Consider the following 11,228-nt stretch of genomic DNA (forward strand, 5'->3'; position numbering starts at 1 on the left):
GGCTCCATCAGGAGTTTTTTAATTACCTGAAAATCAAAAAGGAATCCTACAAACAGTGGAAATGTGGACTGATTGCTACGGAGGCATATAAAAGAACAGCACAAGCATGTGAGGACAAAATCCGAAAGGCTAAGGCAAACAACGAGTTACACCAAGCTCAAGTTCTGAGCACCTGGGTCATTATGGATCCCAAAGCACTTTCTGCAAAGATAGAGGGTAACCTCAGACAAGTCCAGTGCTAGGAATTATATTCTGCCTCTGACTAATCCTTTTGGTTTCAGTTGGAAAAGGTATTGTTCTCTTCCTGTCCTAAACAGCTGTGCAGTGTTGCTGAGCCCTGGGAAGCAGCTGCAGTAATTCACTCCAGGAGTGGCTGCATTTCAGCCTTACGTGAATAAAACACCTTACGTGAAGCGTAAGGAATCATAATTAAAGCCTGTACAAATCCTGCTGCCATCAAGCTCCCCGGCAGAGTTTTCTTAACACTTCCTTGGCTTTCAAATATGCCTGAGTCCCAGCCTCCATCTCTGGCTGTGTAAGGAAAGACGCACACAACAACACTGCCAGATGCAGACAGCTGAGCATGCTTGGAGCTGCCATTTAGGGTGAGAGTTGGCCTGGAGGAGAGATGCATTCTCCCAGCTCACTGCCTTCCTGGTGATCAGTGTTAAAGTCTTATGCACAGCGGACTGTCCCTGACAACTGACTAGAGACTTCTGGCCCTCTGTAGAATTCTGTAAGTTTACAACCCCTCCGTCTACCCCCTCAACAAGGATCTCATTCTCCATTCAGTTTGCTAGGTGCATAGAGTCATTTCTACAGAATCCTATTCAGGTCCCGTAGTCATCTCTGGGGTTCACCCCTAGTAAGTTCTGTAGGACATTGTAATCAGTAGGGGGAGGGGGCACCAGCACCGACATTTTCAAACTTGGGTGCCTAACATTAGGCAACAAGAGCTATACAGAGGTGCCTGAATAAATGGCACCCACAGCTCTCACTCAGGACATTTTTGATAGTTAAGTTTAAAAGGGGCCTAAGCCCTCAGGTGGTGTCTAGCTAAGGCAAAGGCCTGGTCTGGGGAAGATTTCTGCTTGAAGTAGAGCAGTGATACTGTCCAGTCAGATGTCTGTGAAGCAGGTCTGTCAAGTAATTAAAAAAATTAATCGCAGTTAATCACACTGTTAAATAATAATAGAATACCATTTATTTAAATAGTTTTGGATGTTTTCTACATTTTCAAATATACTGATTTCAATTATAACACAGAATACAAAGTGTACAGTGCTCACTTCATATTTATTTTTTATTACAAATATTTGCACAAAAGAAATAGTATTTTTCAGTTCACCTAATACAAGCACTGCAGTGCAATCTCTTTATCATGAAAGTTGAACTTATAAATGTAAGAATTATGTACAAAGAATAACTGCATTAAAAAATAAAACAATGTAAAACTGTAGAGCCTACAAGTCCACTCAGTCCTACTTCTTGTTCAGCCAATCGCTAAGACAAACGAGTTTGTTTATATTTGCAGGCGTTAATGCTGCGCGCTTCTTGTTTACAATGTCACCAGAAAGTGAGAACAGGCGTTCTCATGGCACTGTTGTAGCCAGCATCGCAAGATATTTACATGCCAGTTGCACTAAAGATTCCTATATCCCTTCATGCTTCCACCACCATTCCAGATGACATGCATCCATGCTGATGATGGGTTCTGCTCAATAACTATCCAAAGCAGTGCGGACTGATGCATGTTCATTTTCATCATCTGAATCAGATGCCATCAGCAGAAGGTTGATTTTCTTTGTTGGTGGTTTGGGTTCTGTAGTTTCCGCATCAGAGTGTTGCTCTTTTAAGATTTCGGAAAGCATGCTCCACACCTCATCACTCTTAGATTTTGGAAGGCACTTCAGATTCTTAAATCTTGGCTCGAGTGCTGTAGCTATCTTTAGAAATCTCACATTGGTCCCTTCTTTGCGTTTTGTCAAATCTGCAGTGAAAGTGTTCTTAAAACGAACAACAAGTGCTGGATCATCATCTGAGACTGCTATACCATGAAATATATGGCAGAATGTGGGTAAAACAGAGCAGGGGCCATACAATTCTCCCCCAAGTTGTTCAGTCACAAATTTAATGAACATATTTTTTTAATGAGCCTCATCATTATGGAAGTATGTCCTCTGGAATAGTGGCTGAAGCATGAAGGGGCATACGAATGTTTAGCATATCTGGAAAAAAAATACCTTGCAATGCCAGCTACAACAGTGCCTTGTGAATGCCTGTTTTCACTTTCAGGTGACATTGTAAGTAAGAAGCGGGCAGCATTATCTCCTGCAAATGTAAACAAACTTATTTGTCTTAGCGATTGGCTGCACAGGAAGTAGGACTAGGTGCTAAAGTTTTACATTGTTTTGTTTTTGAGTGCAGTTCTGTAACAAAAAGAAATCTACATTTGTAAGCTGCACTTTCATGATAAAGAGATCGCACTACAGTACTTGTATGAGGTGAATTGAAAAATACTATTTCTTTTGTTTATCTTTTTTACAGTGCAAATATTTGTAATAGAAATAACAATATAAAGAGAGCACTGTACACTTTGTATTCTGCATTGTAATTGAAATCAATATATTTGAAAATGTAGAAAAACATCCAAAAATATTTAATAAATGTCAATTGGTATTCTATTGTTTAACAGTGTGATTAAAACCGTGATTAATCGTGATTAATTTTTTTAATCGTGATTATTTTTTAGTTAATTGCGTGAGTTAACGGCGATTAATTGACAGCCCTACTGTGAAGCACCTGCCAAAGTCAGCCCTGAACAGGACCAGGGGATGGCAGAGGAGGGTGGTTTCTGAGACAAATGCACCTGCTTGAAATTTTTCTGTTGTAACATTTGTGGGATGAAACATGGCGGTTTGACCAAGACAAAAATGGTCATGGAAAATTTTCATTTGGCTCAAAAGGCTCTGGTTTAAAAACAAAACCATACAAATGAAATGTTTGTTAAGAAGTTTGGGTTTGCAGTAGAAGTCGAGATGGGCTGTTTTTCTGAAAGATCTGAGCTGGGAATTCTTTGGGGGAAGGTCTCTGGCCTGGGTTACACAGGAGGTCAGACTAGGTGATCACAGTGGTTCCTTCTGGCCTCGGAATCTATGGCGCTATGAAATGTTTTGGGTTTCTGATTTTCTGATGAAAAACTGGAAAAGTTTCATGGCAAATTTTGCGGGGGGGGGTGGGGTGGAGAGAATGTTTAAAAATGTCCAGAAAAAAGAAGACGGAGAAGAAGCAACTGTGGCAATTAATTCTAACAGCAGCTTTCCGGAGCCCTGCTGAGCAAGAGCTACAGCTATCAGCCTGGAAGCTTCCCTCCTCCAAGATGGCAAATGCAGACAGTGGTTGCCGAGGTGTCCATGCCCCGTCTGATTTTCAGGTGAGATGAAGAAGTGGAGCAGGGCTCAGTGTGCAGAAGACTGACAAGCCCTTCAGGCAACTGACCCCTTGAACCCATTGCGCACCTAGTCTGGGAAAGAGGTGTCAATGAGAAATGCTGCCCTCTGCTGGTTCGCCCCCCCCCCCAATCCTAACAGGAACAGAGAATCTGTAGCTGCCGTTTACCAAAGCTTGAAAATACATCAGTTCACTAGTGCCACTTCACATCAGCGTTAGAAACAAACGATCTCTCCTTGTGCTGTGGTCCATGGGCGGCGGGTATAATAGGCCAGGGAAGGCTTTGGTCTACAGTTTCACTCCCTAACTTAAGTAATTATGCTTCCTATCTTAAGCTGTGTATCAGCATGTGTTGTTAAACAGAGTTGTTTTGCTCCAGAGACGGTTGGATATCACACACACACACACACACACACTCTCTCTCTCTCTCTCTCTCTCTCTCTAGATCGGGGCATTGCATTTAAGTTGAATTCATTTGCTGTTGTTATTAATTCTAGATTCTAGAACTAATTCAGCTTCTTTCTCAGCTAGTGCCTGCCTTTGTGCCCTTCATTATTTATTGCTAACTATGATGATTATGTGTGTGAAAAGAGAGGGCACTCCACCAGCACTGGGCCTGTTGCCACTATGTGTACCTACTCAGCGCAGATCTAGACATCGCAATCGTTCAAATGCTGATGGTAGCACTGACCCTCAAAGCAGTCCCAGTGCTTTATGGTTAATTATATGTAATTATACATACATGTGACGTACATGTAATTTTATCATGTATGTCACAGAGGGAGAGGTAGCACATCTTGTGGGGCAGAGGGACTGGGAGCCAGGGTCCCTGGATTGTATTCCTGTTCTGCCTCTGATTTGCTGTTTGACTCAGGTCAATTCACATAACCTCTGTGTGACAGGGTGCACCTGACCCTTAATGGACCCTGCTCAAGGCCCTGTGGTCCTACTACACCCCGCCCCAAGAAAAGAGCAGGGAAGATGAGTCCTCCAGGCCTGCCTAGAGAGGCTGCATGGAGGCAGCCAATCAGAGCCCAGCAGGCGCAGATAAAAGGAGCTGCAGGGGCTGAGCAGGTCAGTTTCTGGCTGGGACCAGTGAGGTGAGGATGGGGGCCTGCCCTGTCCCACCTCACCCACTCCACTGCATTTACTTTTGCTGGGAGAATGCTGAGAACTTTAAGGCTAAGGGGTGAAGATAAAAGGGGCAGGTGAGCAGAGGCCCCCAAAGCAGCAGCAGCAGAGGATTACAGGGAGCCTGGAGCATTGGCAGGCTGGGCTCCTGCACTGTCCGAGCGGCCTAACCCTGAGAAGGGGACCAGGCATGTTTAGAAGCCCAAGTAAATGGCAGGATTTAAAGGGTCTAGAGATGGGGCTGAAGACGCTGGGGAGGGTAGGCAGTTTGGTGAACTCTTTGCTACCCTGGAAGGGGTTTGTTCTAATTGTATGACTTGGCTGGAGGGCCGAGTCATTGTACACCTGCTAAGTGAGGTCAGCAACTTACAGGGGGGTGCAAAAAGTGGGGGGAAAAGCTTGCAGTACTTCACCCAGCCACTAGGAGGCACTCAAGGTGAGTGTACCCCATCATGCTCTTCTTTCCCAATTTGTAAAATGAGAATTAGAATTGTGATGCTTCCTTGATTCATAAGGTGCTTTGAAATCCTTCTAGGAAAAAACCACTTGGGTGGTTGTTTATTTTAATGCTTTCGTGAGCAAAGGCATCAGGAAGGAGCTGTGGAGTTCTGGTCCATATGTGCAGATGGCCTCCAAAAGTGCAGTAAACATTATCCCCTACACTTAGCAATCCAAGACACTCTGCTTTTCCAATCTCTGGTTTACAAAGGTCAAACAAGGCAGTGGCGGATCTCACATTGTTTTGCAAAGGAAGGTAAATAGCATTATAATTCCAATGCCAGAGGCTGAGGCTGAGGTACAGAGTGGGGAAGTGACTCACCCAAAGTTACATATAGGTTAGTGTCCGGAATAGAGCCGTGGTTTTCTGTGTCCTCAGCCCATGCTGTAGTCACTTGGACATGCTGCTCCTTAGGGTAAAAGCCTCTAAAACTGTAAAATTTTCAGTCTAACTTTAACCTGAATTTTAAGTAAATCATGTCCACTCTGCAAAAAACAAATGACACTAGGTCAGAATTAGAGCTGATCAGGATTTTTCAATGAAACATTTTTTTCCACTGAAAAATTCCAATTTGTCAAAACCAAAACTGTTTGTGGGAAGGGCTTGGTGTCAACAGATTTCCCTACTCAAAAGTTTCAAAATTGTCAGCGTCCCATTTCACATTTTCAAAATGAAAATTTTCAGTGTTTTGGTTCAAAGTGACTTTTTTTCATTTTGAAATTCAACTTAATTTGTACTAAAAATTGTGAAAGGTTGAAATCGAAATGAAAGTTTCAAACTGAGCCAAACTGAATTTTTTATTTTGGGTTTGTTTGTTTGTTCATGAAAACTTTCAAGATTTTGCCATTTCATCCCAATTCAGGACAGGCTACTTTGCCCTCTCGCAATTCTGGGTTGCACTTGATTTCCAGCATCTCCCAGCCAATGCTCTACAGCTGTGCTGCCTTTACAAGCTTTATCAGCTGCCTCTGTTATACAGATGTGCTGTGTATAGGGTGCTTGATCACCATCTAATCACTACAATACTGCTGCTGAACCTTGTCACTGACATGCATCTGTCGCCATCAAGCCATCCACCTTCTACAATGGCTCATGGGCCCATAACCAGGCCATTGAACTGGCAGCTCCAGATTTATGGGCCGTGTATTTAAAAGAGGCCTCAATCAGTTCTGTGCCAGTAATTTTGCCCTTACTGTCAACTTAAGGGCAGATATTGGCGTCGTTTAAAATAATGGAGTGGCTGATCTATGGGCACAATCAGGCACCGAGCTACCTCAGTACCAATCTTTGCACACACAGAATCAGAGGTTGGCTTTAAAAACATAGCCTGGAAGGATTATATTTCAAGTCTTTAGACCTGGGCCTTAAACATTTAGTTTTGTGCTGAGTCCGGGGGCCACAGCCTTGCTCAGGCAGAAGCAGCATCTGGTCCTGTTTTGACATGCAGCCGGACTGGCTGAAGGCCGCATGAGGCCCCTGGGCGCGTTGTCTCTCTCTAACCATTCCAGCAGCTGGGGAGGTGTGGGGAGGATCAGCCCTCCTGACTCAACCTGGTTTTCAAGGGGCTGTTATTGGTTTGCTCCTGTCCTTGGTGCAGAGAAAGGGCTCCAGGATCCTGATTGGCTGTCTGCAGTGAAAGGATCGAGAACAATCCCAATCAGATGCTGTGAGGCTCATGTGTTGAGCTTTATCTTCAGGTAACGCCCACCTTGATTGATAGAAGCCAGCAGCTTTATGCTTGGCTCAAAATCACCCTAATGCCAAAAGCAGGGAACTCCTTTCACAGCCCGGTGCCCCAGCCCTGATGGAGGTTTCAGTACACTCAGCCATGAAGGAGAGAGAGGGCTGCCAGGCAGGGTCTGAGCAGTGAGTGTCACTTCAGGGCTCTCCATCATGCTGGCTCCCGCCCTGCTTTGGGGGACACTGGAGAGGGAGGCATTGTTTGGCAAGGGTTGTTACCCTCTTCCTGCCTCCAGCTGTGCAGAAGAAGGATCTAAGAGGCTCCCTTAAGGACCAGGACAGGGGAGTTTCCTCCCAGCCCATTTCCAACAGAGGAGTTTTTGTGCTCTGAGCTTCCCTCCTGTGCATGCCCTTAATGTCGGTGTGAAAAACCTGTTTGGAGGAAGTGTTATCTAGTGGTCAGAGCAAGGCAGCTGGGAATCAGAACGCAGGGGTTTGGCCAGTGGTTCCCTGGATGAGTGTGGGCAAGTTCTGATGAACTGGGCATATGTCGGTACAACTTCTGAAGCCTGTGTGAGGTTATGAAGCCAGTGTGCCTGGGGCAGGCAGCACACTCCGTTTTGAATGAGCAGCCAACTTTGCTTTCAGGTCTTTGAGGTCTGTTGGCTTCCTATTGAGGCTGACATCCAGGAGGCCGGTGGCCACAAGTACTCCTCATTCTTTTTGCTGATACAGACTAAGGCCTTGGCTACACTTGCGAGTTACAGCGCTGTAAAGGCTCCCCCAGCGCTGTAACTCACTCCCCGTCCACACTGGCAAGGCATTTGCAGCGCTGTATCTCCGTGGTTGCAGCGCTGCATGTATTTCACCTCTCTGAGAGGAATAGCGAGTATTGCGCTGCCGCTGCAGCGCTGCGGCGCCAGTGTGGCCGCCCAATGCGCTGTGAATGGCCTCCAGAATTATTCGGCAGTATCCCACAATGCCTGTTCTAGCCACTCTGGTCATCAGTTCAAACTCTACTGCCCTGGCCTCAGGTAACCAACCATGTGACCGACCCTTTACATTCCCCGGGAATTTTAAAAATCCCCTTCCTGTTTGCTCAGCCCGGCATGGTGTGGAGTGCTATCAGCGAATCTTTCCAGGTGACCATGGCTCCACGTGCCAAGCGAGCCCCAGCATGGAGCAATGGCGACTTGCTGGACCTCATCAGTGTTTGGGGGGAGGAAGCTGTCCAGTCCCAGCTGTGCTCCAGCCGTAGGAATTACGATACCTTCGGGAAGGTATCAAAGGACATGATGGAAAGGGGCCATGACCGGGACGCCCTGCAGTGCAGGATTAAAGTGAAGGAGCTGCGGAGTGCCTACCGCAAAGCCCGCGATGCAAACGGCCGCTCAGGTGCCCCCCCCGCGGCCTGCCGATTCTACAAAGAGCTGGATGTGATACTTGGGGTTAACCACACCTCCACTCCAAGCACCACCATGGACACTTCAGAGCTGGGGGGGGGGGGAAGGAGGAGGAAAATGGGAGTGATGGTGGTGGGCCGGATGGAGACACCCCGGAATCCCTGGAGCCATGCAGCCAGGAGCTCTTCTCAAGCCAGGAGGAATGTAGCCAGTCGCAGTGGCCGGTACTTGGTGGAGGACAAACAGAAGAGCAGGTCCCCGGTAAGCTGTTTTTTTTTCGGGAAGGAATTTTTTTGGTGCGGGCTCTTTGGGAGAGGAGGGTTAGGCATGCATGCCTAGATGCAGAATAGTGCATTGATGTGGTTTATCACATCGCAGTAATCGGCCTCGGTAATCTCCTCGAATGTCTCATACAGAACATGTGCAATGCACTTGCGCAGGTTTATCGGGAGAGCCACTGTGGTCCTTGTCCCAGCCAGGCTAACCTGACCACGCCACTGTGCCGCGAGGGGCAGGGGGACCATTGCTGCACAAAGGCAAGCTGCATATGGGCCAGGGAGGAAGCCGCATTGCAGTAGAAGACCTCCCTTGCTTCCCAGGTCACCCTCAGCAGCGAGATATCGTCCAGGACGAACTCCTGTGGAAAATGTTGGGACAGTGTTCAGTGTAGCTGCCCCCTGAAGCTGTTGGCTCTCCCCAAGGCACAGAAACCCAGAGGACAGTGCAGCCCTGAAACAATCAGTCCTCCTTACTCACCATTTTGAGACTCCCGTAGGATATGTGTGCTCTGTTTCAGACAGGAAAATTATGCTATTGTGTAGACCCTGTGTGTTTTCTACTCCTTAAGTGCGGGGGGAATCATTACTCTGTCTGGTATAAACAATGCTGCCTCTGTTAAATGTTGCATTTTACCTATACAGCTGCATCAACCTTGAGACCTCAGCCGTCCCTCTTATCGCCTGCTCAGAGACTGCAAAGACTCAGGAAGAGACCGCAAAAAAGCAAAGAAGACATGCTGCAAGAAGTGATGCGGCAATCTATTAAAGAGAATGAGAAAGCACAGACTGGAGGGAGAGAGAAAGCAGGATCCGCCAGGAAAATGCAGCGCACTGGCGGCAAAGCACCGCGCACCGGCAGCAAAGCACTGATAGGTTCATAAGCATCCTGGAGTGCCAAGCAGATGCTATCCAGGAGCTGGTAGCCATGCAGAAAGAGGAGCAGTACTGCAAACACAAATTGCCAGCTTCCAGATTGCAATAGCCACCCGCTTCTCCACTGGCAGGGCAGCTCTCAATCTCGTGTCCTTGCGCCACAGGGTGGGGGCAAGCTCCTCACACAGTCCCATGAAAGTGGCTTTTCTCATCCGAAAGTTCTGCAGCCACTGCTCATCATCCCAGACTTCCATGACGATGTGATCCTACCACTCGGTGCTTGTTTCCCGAGCCCAAAAGTGGCGTTCCATGGTGCTGAGCATGTCCGTGAATGCCACAAGCAATTTCATGTCGTACGCGTTACGCGGCTCGATAGCATCGTCGGACTCCTCACCCTCACTCTCACTGTCACTTTGGATCTTAAGGAATAGTTCGACAGCCAAATGTGACGTGCTGGCGAGACTCGTCAGCATACGCCACAGCATACGCCACAGACTCCATTTCCCGCAGACAGATCGCGCTGCACAGAAACCGTTGAAAGATGGCGCCAAAGGTGGATGGAAACAAAGGGATTGCTGGGATGCGACGCAATGCATCACGGGGCATTGGGACAGGACCCAGAATCACCCACGCCCCCTTCCCACAACCCACGGCGCCAGAATGGGAAAAGGTGCTCTGTGGGATAGCTGCCCATAATGCACCGCTCCCAATACCGCTGCAATTGCCGCAAATGTGGCCACGACAGTGCGCTGGGCAGCTGTCAGTGTGGACAGACTGCAGCGCTTTCCCTACTCAGCTGCACGAAGTCAGGGTTAACTCACAGCGCTGTACATCTGCAAGTGTAGCCAAGGCCTAACACAGCTATCACTCTGAAATAGAGGGTAGCTGATACTAGTACCAAGTCCTTGGAAATCTAATCCTTTGTCACTCTAGACAAAGGACTGACCCCAGCCCAGAAGAACTGGTTTGTTTGGAGGGGGACAGGAGTTGCCTTGGCAACCAAGTCACCTGGCAGGGTTTTGTGCTCATGTGGGGAAGCTGGCAAGGGTGTCACCTGACACTGGGGGGGGGGCATTTTCTCCAGTCCATGAGGTAGAGACCACTGTACCATGTACCTGCCTACATAAGGAGGGGACATCCTGGCTGCCTACTTTCCTGAACATCACTGGTCCCGTAGGACTGCCAGGGGAAGGGCGCGCTAGTGAGGACATTGCCTGTTGTGGTTCTTGTTTTGTGTGACGTGCTTTGCATGATTAAATATAAAAGAACATAAAGGTGCTAAAGTGTGTGCGTGCATGTGTGTTGACTAATTCACAACTACTGCCTGCCCCTAAGAGCATTAAACTGTAACCAAATGCTTCACACCTTGGGGTGGAGTGCTGGGAGAGGGGTCTTTAAGTGCCAGTGGATCTGAAGGATCAGGGCTGCACCCAGAGGTGCTGGGCAGCTGGATAGCAGGTTCCAACATTCAGAGCATGTTGGAACCCGAGATTGGGGCTGTGGCTGGACTCTTTACAGCCTCCATGAGTTTGAAATGTCCTGGGGATGTGTGACCCATGAACCTCCTAATGCGAACTGGCAAGGGGATGTAGAGGGGTTCCGGACAGCTCACAGGTCTGGTGTCCACCCAAGAATGTTATGTGAGATCTCAAATGAACGCCAGTATCGCACTGGTCATCAATATTGTTGGGAAATGTATGTACAGATATTATGTGAGGAGTTATGCGTGTATGGCTCTTAATGTCTGTATTAAGGTGGTGGTCACCAGCAAGGATGGAAAACAGGTTTTCCTCCATTGTATTTCTCTGACAGGACATAAATTAGGATTTGTTAGCTCACACAATGGATGGCCTATTTACATATGAAGTCAAATGTTAATGAAAAGATGTGAAGTTAACAGGAAAGGAGCACACA

The sequence above is a fragment of the Malaclemys terrapin genome, chromosome 12, assembly GCF_027887155.1.
Source record: "Malaclemys terrapin pileata isolate rMalTer1 chromosome 12, rMalTer1.hap1, whole genome shotgun sequence".
Lineage (NCBI taxonomy): Eukaryota > Metazoa > Chordata > Testudines > Emydidae > Malaclemys > Malaclemys terrapin.